Below are 9,764 nucleotides of genomic sequence, written 5' to 3'. Positions count from 1 at the left end.
TCTTAGTTTTGCAGAACACAATCAAGCCCGTTTATCATTCTACTGTGCAGTGCACGGCCTACCTACCTCTTTCTCTCTCTGTACTCGCCCACTCACTCACTGACGTCACTCAGTTAACACATTGCCAAACACACACACGCTACTCTCATAAATTAACCAGCTCCCCTGCTGTGCACATGTAGATACATAACATGTAGATACGTAGACGCGCACACAGCTGCTTGGCTTGATGCCAAATATTAGTGAAGTTAAGACCGCCCAGTTAGCATCAGAATTTGGTAACAAATTGCTACAATTTGTGTTTTATCTTTAACAGATGTGTTCCACCTGCTCCATGGCTTATCTGTGTACAATTATCCATACTTCTGTTTTTAGTACTTACAAATAATTGTATTTGTGTTAAAGCACAGACTAGGATTGGCAACCATTAATCATGAAGCATTTAATATAATGTAAGTAAAGCTTTTCCTTATACTGTAATCTATTTCTTGATTATGGCAGACTATATGTAACATGAAAAAATGTAAATTGTTCTCTGAGTGCAACAAGAAAAGCCCAATGTGTTTAATGCCTTTTAATTTACGTTCCGACTTTCTAAAATTGTTCTTTGAGTGCAATAGGAAACACATGTTTATAGTATTGTAAGATTTTATGTTAAAATAAAGCCAACATTGACATGTTTTGTAGTTCCCTCTATTTTGAAAAATGTTGAAAAGTATCAATATATATTTTGGTACCTGTACTGGTACCAATAATTTGTTAGAATCCAAACACCTTGCGGTAATCAGCGTGTGCAACTAGTACTATTAGTGGGCGTGTTGCAGGTGATTTACTAACACTGTGTGTGCAATTTAAAAAAGATGCAGACACCTTATTTGAATGAGGATTTTTGCATGTACAATACGGGCATCACCATTGAGACACTCATTTACTGTACATTCATGTTATCATGCTCCTACCTGTGGTGTTTTGCTCTGTTTTCAAACATGCAGGAGACATGTACTACAAACATACTTTAGATGGGAATTTTAGAAGCAGTCTTGCAATGTATCTATATTGAAATCACTCTTTACTTTGTTTTTTTACCGCTGAAGGTACGCTCATTGGTGAGAGGCTGCACTTACTCTGCTGAAGCTGCAAAAATATGTATACTAAACAATTTCTTTTAATATAAGAAATATATTAATATTATACTGTATATTCTATGTGGAAAAAATTAAATGTCATTAAAAAATACCAAAGGGCACCAAAACGCATCAATTGCATTTGTTTTAATCAGCTCCTATCATCCTCTCGCAGCTATAAAATGATGTTGCTGAATAGACGATTTGCCCAATATTTTAAAGGCCTACTGAAACCCACTACTACCGACCACGCAGTCTGATAGTTTATACATCAATGATGAATCTTAAGATTGCAACACATGCCAATACGGCCTTTTTAGTTTACTTAATTGCAATTTTAAATTTCGCGTAAAGTATCCTGTTGAAAACGTCACGGTATGATAACGCATGCGCGTGACGTCACAGATTGTAGCGGACATGTTGTTCCAGCCCCAATCCCAGCTATAAGTCGTCTGCTTTAATCGCATAATTACACAGTATTCTGGACATCTGTGTTGCTGAATCTTTTGCAATTTGTTCAGTTAATAATGGAGACGTCAAAGAAGAAAGATGTAGGTGGGAAGCGGTGTATTGCGGCTGCCTTTAGCAACACGAACACAGCCGGTGTTTCCTTGTTTCATTGTTTACATATCCGAAAGATGACGGTGAAGCTTTACTATGGAACAGAGCGGTCAAGCAAACATGGTTCCCGACCACATGTCAAACGTCAGGTTTCGGTGAGAAAGTTGTGGTAATAAGTAGGCTCTTACCGTAGACATGAGCGGATAGCTCGCGTCGTTCCTCGTGCACCTGTCAAAGAGGCAGCTGCGGACTCTCTTGCCTCCTCCGACCGGCCGCCCCCGAACATGGGATGATTCCACCGTGGAGGAGGGGGGAAGAAAGCTCAGCCCGGTCCCAACGGCTGCCTTCGCTTTGCCTCGTCGAGAAACGTGGCTTCCCTCAGAGACACTGGCAGTCACCACACCCGTGGCCACAGCCCTCCGACTTTCAGGTACCATATAATCTCACTAAAACATTAGTAACACAATAAGCAGATAAGGGCTTTTCCAGAATTATCCTAGTAAATGTGTCTAATAACATCATAATCGCTCCCCCTGCCATCTTTTTTTTTCTTCTTGCGAGTCCTTCGCTCTAACTTTCCTCATCCACGAATCTTTCATCCTCGCTCAAATTAATGGGGAAATCGTCGCTTTCTCGGTCCGAATCACTCTCGCTGCTGGTGGCCATGATTGTAAACAATGTGAGGATGTGAGGAGCTCCACAACCCGAGATGCCACGCGCACATCGTCTGCTACTTCCGGTAAAGGCAAGGCTTTTTTATTAGCGACCAAAAGTTGCGAACTTTATCGTCGATGTTCTCTACTAAATCCTTTCAGCAAAAATATGGCAATATCGCAAAATGATCAAGTATGACACATAGAATGGACCTGCTATCCCTGTTTGAATAAGAAAATTTAATTTCAGTAGGCCTTTAAAGGTTTTTAGTTGCATATTTCTGATTTTATTTCCAATATGTTGACACACACACACACACACCAGAGGATTCTCATCCGTGGAACTTCCCTTAGCACACGTGCTAGATAAAATGCAAAATAGTGCTCACAAAATGGTTGCAGTGGAGTGTTGATAAATCAAATTCTGCGTGTTAAAAAATAATATTTGTTTCTTCGCCTCCCAGTATTGTGGCTGTTTTGATGATCATCATATATTTTGCATATCTAGGAAGACGCAAAATTGATTGCATGCCTTATTCTGCTCACTGAATAGACACAATCCACTTTGCACATGTTTAGTAGATCAGCTTTATGTATGCTATCAAGTTTACACGTGTTTTTTAGTACACGCAAATCTTGAGTAAATCCAGCCCTCAGTGGTGCTTCTATTAAAGGCCTACTGAAAAGAGATTTTATTATTCAAACGGGGATAGCAGGTCCATTCAATGTGTCATATTTGATCATTTCGTGATATTGCAATATTTTTGCTGAAAGGATTTAATAGAGAACATCGACGATAAAGTTCGCAACTTTTGGTCGCTGATAAAAAAGCCTTGCCTGTACCGGAAGTAGAAGCCAATGTGCGCGTGACGTCACCGGTGTGAGGGCTCTTCACATCCGCACATTGATTACAACCATGGACACCAGCAGCGCGAGCGATTCTGACCGAGAAAGCGACAATTTCCCCATTAATTGGAGCAAAGATGAAAGATTCGTGGATGAGGATAGTGAGAGTGAAGGACAAGAACAAAAAAAAAAGACAAGGGCAGTGGTAGCGATTCAGATGTTATTAGACACATTTACTAGGATAGTTCTGGAAAATCCCTTATGTGATTATTGTGTTACTAGTGTTTTAGTGAGATTATAAAGTCATACCTGAAAGTCGGAGGGGTGTAGTGACCGCCAGTGTCTCTGATGGAAGCCATGGAGGAGCCAAGAAAGTCGCAGCTGCCTCTTTGACAGCCGCAGGAAGAACGACACAAGCTCCGCTCATGTTTACGGAAAGAGCCGACTTATTACCACCATTTTCTCACCGAAACCTGCCGGTTGACGTGTGGTAGAGAAACATGTTTGCTTGACTGCTCTGTTCTACATTAAAACGTCACAACAAACAAAGAAACACTTGCTGTGTTTGTGTTGCTACAGCCGGCCGAAATACACCGCTTTCCACTAAACGCATTCTTCTTTGTAGAATCCGTTATTAATTGAACAAGTTGCAAAAGATTCAGCAACACAGATGTCCAGAATACTGTGTAATTATGCGATTAAATTGTACGACTTTTAGCCGTGAGTGGTGCTGGGATAAATATGCTCCAACTAATAACGTTCCAAGCACGCGTCAACATAAGCGTCATCATTCCGCGACGTTTTCAACAGGACACTTTTTGGGAAATTTAAAATTGCAATTTAGTAAACTAAAAAGGCCGTATTGGCATGTGTTGCAATGTTAAGATTTCATTATTGATGTATAAACTATCAGACTGCGTGGTCGGTAGTAGTGGGTTTCAGTAGGCCTTTAAAGCAGGTGGATTAGGGTAACACAGACTTACTTTATAATGAAAGGTGACTTTCTGTTTTTTTTTTTTATGTGAGCGTTGTTGGTCTGGACCCCAGAATGCAGAGACGACAGGTGAAGTGCAGGTACAATGTATTTAATTACCCAAAAAATAGTGCAGTAGGGATTTGAAAAAAAAAAAGCTAAACAGTCTTACTAAGCATAGGACAGCTACACAACATGGAGCACAAAGCATAATGATCCAGCCCCATCTTCTAAAAAGCGTCCTGATTGCCAACTAGGAAATGTGTGTCCTGATTGCTAATCATGGACAGGTGAGAGAGCCAGCACAAAAACGATTAAAAAAAAAGGAAAAGTAACAAAAACAAAAGCCCTGGAAAGGAAATAAAAGAAAATACCAGACACTAATAATAATTAAATCCAATCCAATCCACGTTATTTATATAGCACATTTAAACAACAAGAACGTTTCCAAAGTGCTGCACAGCCATGTTAAAAACAATATTATGCTCCACCAATGACTGAATAAAAACAAAAATATAAATAAATATAAAACCAATATAAAAACAATATAAAAATAAATATGATTAAAAACAATTTTAAAGGGTAAACAGTCAAATAGAAATCAAAGTGTATAAAAAACACAGAGGACAACAGAGGACAGAGGACCACACAACTCACGTAGTGTAAAAAGCCAAAGAATAAAAGTGGGTCTTAAGACGAGACTTAAAACACTCCACTGTGGAAGCAGTTTGAACATGGAGGGGCAGAGTGTTCCAGAGCTTAGGGCCGACCACAGAGAAGGCCCTGTCTCCCCTGGTTTTAAGTCTGGTCTTGGGCACCAGGAGCTGGAACTGGCTCTCGGACCTCAGAGCGCACGCAGGAATGTAAATTTGGATGCAGAGACGAAAGGTGAAGTGCAGGTACAATGTATTTAATTACCCAAAAAATAGTGCAGTTGGGATTTGAGAAAAAAAAAAGCTAAACAGTCATACTAAGCATAGGGACAGCTACACAACATGGAGCACAAAGCATAATGATCCAGCCCCATCTTCTAAAAAGCGTCGAGATATACTAAGGTGCCAGTCCATGTAAAGATTTAAAAACGAACAGCAATGTTTTAAAATCAATTCTAAAATGAACATGAAAGATGACATGACGACCTAAGTTCTTTACAGTGGACCCTCAACTCAAGAGTGTTTTGAGATAAGAACTGCCTCTCGGATAAGCAAAAATTTGAGTGGTGTTGCAAATTCCACAGTGAACCTAAGATCCGCCCAAAACATCTGGTCTAACTCACTAGAATTAGCTTATAGCTTGCGATGGACATAACTTTGTTTTCCAACCATGGGAAGGAAGAAAGTGCGTGAAGGACAGTGCCGAGAAGATGAAGTGGATGATATTCATTGAATTAAAGAAAGAAATGACAAGCACATGTACAATAAGTCCCATTTGAGAAAGATTAGTTGGTCAACCAACAAATCTTTGCAGGGGTATGGACAAGACTTAGCAACGACTGTAGTTGTCTTTACATTCCAACTGTCACGTTCTGGATTGGCGTTGTTGGCGTGACCCCAAATGCATCATTTATTAAGGAGTAATGAAACTTAAGCAGCTTGTGAGTGCAGAGAAGAACAACACTTGTCGAGGTAGCGTAGCTCAAAATCAATGAGGATCCTGCCCTGTCCAGAAGAACAGGGCAGGATCTGGCATAAGAAGCAACCTGTTTAGAAACGAGGGAAAAAATGTGTCCCGATTGCCAATCAGGAACAGGTAGGGGAAGCAGCGCTTACGCCAGAGTTGGAGTGACAGGTAAAGAAAGCACACAGGAAGTAGAAACAAGAAAAGAGGAGCGCTGGAACGGACATAACACCAAGCAGAGGAAAATAAAAAACATAAATCCGAAGTGCCATGGGGGATAATGGTGCCAACAATGTTTAAAATGGTGGTAAAACTTGATGAGTACTCATGAAAAGACTTCATTTTCTCATGATGGCTCCAGCACCGAGAGCGACAAGCGGTAGAAAATGAATGGATGGGTAGTATAACAACAGTAATGACAGTACCGTATAATTAACTCAACACTCTAGGAGCATTGGCATACCACAGAGGTGCCTTTGAGCAAGGCATTTAACTTAAAAAGGTACTAATTTAATCTGGGTAGTGTCTTTCATGATTAGAAGTACATGCTCAAGGCTGCATGCCTTTATGCCCAAGCCCGTACAAAAACAGTATGGTTCTGGCTTCAAGACCAAGTGGAACTTTGTTGTGTGGCTACTTAACTAATTCTGAAAAAATAGTAGTACAATTTAAAAAACGACATTTAGCAAATCAAAAAGGGCTCTTCATAATTTCCCAATGTTTATCGTGGCAGTTATATTACTTTCTTACCCTACAGCAGTGGTTGGCTACCAAAACTTAGCTCTTTAATTATCACCATAATGACCGATATTAAAATACAGCAGCATAGTAGGCCCAAGTATTCATTAGAAACAAGGCAGAGGTTTTATTTAACAAGCATATTTAGTATCTTTGGCCACTGTAACATTACACACGGTTTGAACAGTAACACTATGTTTGAATATACTGTAGGAAAATAAAACACTGTGTTTTAATTGAGTCATTCCTTGGCGCACCACTGGATGGAGCCCGCGTACCTCTAGTGGTACGTGTACCACATTTTTTAGAATCACTGCCCTACAGTGTACACCGCTGTACGGGAGACGATTTCAATTAATAACTTGCATGAGTAACAATTTCATCGCCATTTCCAAGTGTGCTAAGGCCAAAGAAAGAAATGGTGCATGATGGAGTGCAGCACGAAGCACTTACACGTGTCGGACAAAAATCCTGACTTTTGGTGTGCAGCGTGATCAGCCAGGAATGAAGAGCATGTCCTCAATCTCTCAGTAGATTGTAGAAAACATATACTGTAGTTTTGGAGATAAAGCACGGGTTCGATAAAGTGGCCTTCCATGAACTCTTCAATGGTTCTGCGTAGGCCTGGGCAATATGACTTAAAAATTAAATCTCAGATTTTTCCACAAAAAAATCAATTTTATGATTGTGGGGTGGCATAGCCTGCGGACCTGCTGCAAAGCGGGGTGTGGCAGGACCCGCTTCGAGATTAGGGACAGGTGCGTAGATAACACAGCCGAGAGTGTTTGTCTGATCACCTGTCGCTCTGTTAAAGGCAGCAGTTGGGAAGGAGAAGGGGGAGTTGTTGGTGACAGCGAGAGTGGGAGCAGAGATGGAAGAAACACCATTCGTGAAGTCACTGGTAAAATTGACAGACACGACAGATATTTGCTGAAAAGCAGTAAAGAACATTTATTGCAAAATAAATAATTCTTCGCAAATATGACCGAAGCTGTCATGTGCGTCATTGGTGGTCCAAGGTACCCTGAGGAGCAAGACCTCCACAACAATTTTTTCCCTCTACTTTTTGAAGACACCAGTGACTACAAAAACTAGTAGTTTGAAATGACATGGCGTCTTACTCTTAGGAAAATTCTCAATTCTAAAATGTTGGTCCTTTTAGATCAGGTATAATTTGTACTTTTTACGGACTTATTTTTAAAGAACTAAATCTGTGTTGGCCCTGCGATGAGGTGGTACCCTGCCTTCCCACCCCCTGCCATCCCGGAAGCTACAGGTGGTAGAAAATAGACGAATGGCTAGAGGGCCGACTTTCCCAATAGTTTGGGACCCCGGGAGGGACAATCGGTAGAAAATGGATGGATGAATAAATTAAGAGCTTCCTCTGGGAGGCAATACCTTTGTCTGGAACAAAGGACTTCTGTTAACAAGAATGTAGCATTGCACGTACAAATAAATAATCTTCAACATTGAAATTAATAAAGTCAAAAACTAAAAATTCTGTCTTGAAATGTAGTATTATACATTGTTTGCAAATAAATAATCAAGTAAAGCATCGTTAGTGGCATGCAGAGTGACTGCTTTAGCGATCATTCTCCATTGTGCTTCATTCTCATCATACATGGTATCATCATGGTATCTTGTGTAGATTCAAATCCACCACAATAAGCTGCATTTTACAGTTTATTTGTCTTTGCAGTCTTGTTTGCTTCATAAAGATTTGCATTTTCAGAGGTTTCGGATTCAAATGCAGAATCTGTTTTTTATACTGCTGTCTTTCTTGAGCAAACTTTGCAGTATGCAGTCATTTGTTCCAGACAACAAACCTGACTACTTTCTTACATTATTTTATGGGTTTTGAAGACACCGACACAGTTGGAGATTTACAGCACTGTATTGGTATTGAGAATAATATAAACTGAAATGTCTATGACCCTGACCAATTAAAGTCCTTATATGATCTTTCTAATTACTCATTTTTACATTTGAAAATTAGAAGCCTGAATAAACATCACACTGATTTAGTCTCTCTACTTTCCAATATGAGCTGTATGTTTAACTTTATTGCCTGTAGTGAATCGTAGCTTTCTGATTCCTCATATATTGATCTGTTTGGACTGGATGGATAAAGTTTACATGTAAAAAATAGACCCAGTGGAAGAGGTGGAGGTGTGTGCCTCTATGTCCGGAACAATCTTCATGCCAAAATATGCAGCATTACCCTAGAAGATGATCTCTGAGAATCCTTGTTCATGGAGATCAACGACAAAGGAAAAAAGTTGATTGTTGGAATACTCTATCGTGCTCCTGACTCACCTCTTGACACTTTTCTTCCCAAATTGGATTAACTATTACTCAGTCTAAATAAACTAAACAAAAACTGCATCCTTCTTGGAAACTTTAATATTGATATTTCCTAGGACGATGGAGCAAAACTGAACTTTATCAACACATTACATTCCTCTTCCTTCTTCCCCACCATCAATAGGTTCATTCGAGTCACAGATGCCTCAAAAACAATAATCGATAACATTATTACTAACATCCGGAATACAAAGCTCGTAACAAGGGTGATGCAATCCGATTTCACAGACCACTTTCCTATAATACTATTCTTTGACTCCCCCCACCCACCCACCTCTGATCAAAATAATTCAGGATGCTATTCAGGAAACAATCCCTGAAAAAACTATCAAAAATCATACCTCAGAAAAAAATCCCTGGATTTCAAGGGGGATCTTAAAGTCCATCAGACAAAAGAAAACACTCTACAAATGTTACATTTCGAACCCTACCACTGTCAACAAGGAAAAATACACAAATTATAGAAATAAATTAACTCATATTATCAGGAAAAGTAAGCGCAACTATTATTCTGAATTATTAAAAGCATCGCAGGGGGATTGTAGGAGAATCAAATCAAATCAAATCAAATCAAATCAAATCAACTTTATTTATGAAGCACATTTAAAATTTACCATGGGTAGCCAAAGTGCTGTACAATGGACAGGTTAAAAGATAATACGAGGACCGAGCAAACAACACAACACAAACAGAACATGATAAAAAATAAATAAATAAAACATAAAAACAGGTTCACAGCAGGTGTATAATGGGGCGCCGTTGCAGGATGGATATCACTTAGTGTTAAAAGCCAAGGAATAAAAGTATGTTTTTAAGAGAGATTTAAAAACTGGAAGAGAGGAGGCTTGTCTAACACTCAGAGGTAGGTCATTCCAGAGCTTGGGAGCA

This window comes from Nerophis ophidion, linkage group LG02 (assembly GCF_033978795.1).
Source record: "Nerophis ophidion isolate RoL-2023_Sa linkage group LG02, RoL_Noph_v1.0, whole genome shotgun sequence".
NCBI lineage: Eukaryota > Metazoa > Chordata > Actinopteri > Syngnathiformes > Syngnathidae > Nerophis > Nerophis ophidion.
Note: the sequence above shows the minus strand (reverse complement) of the source record.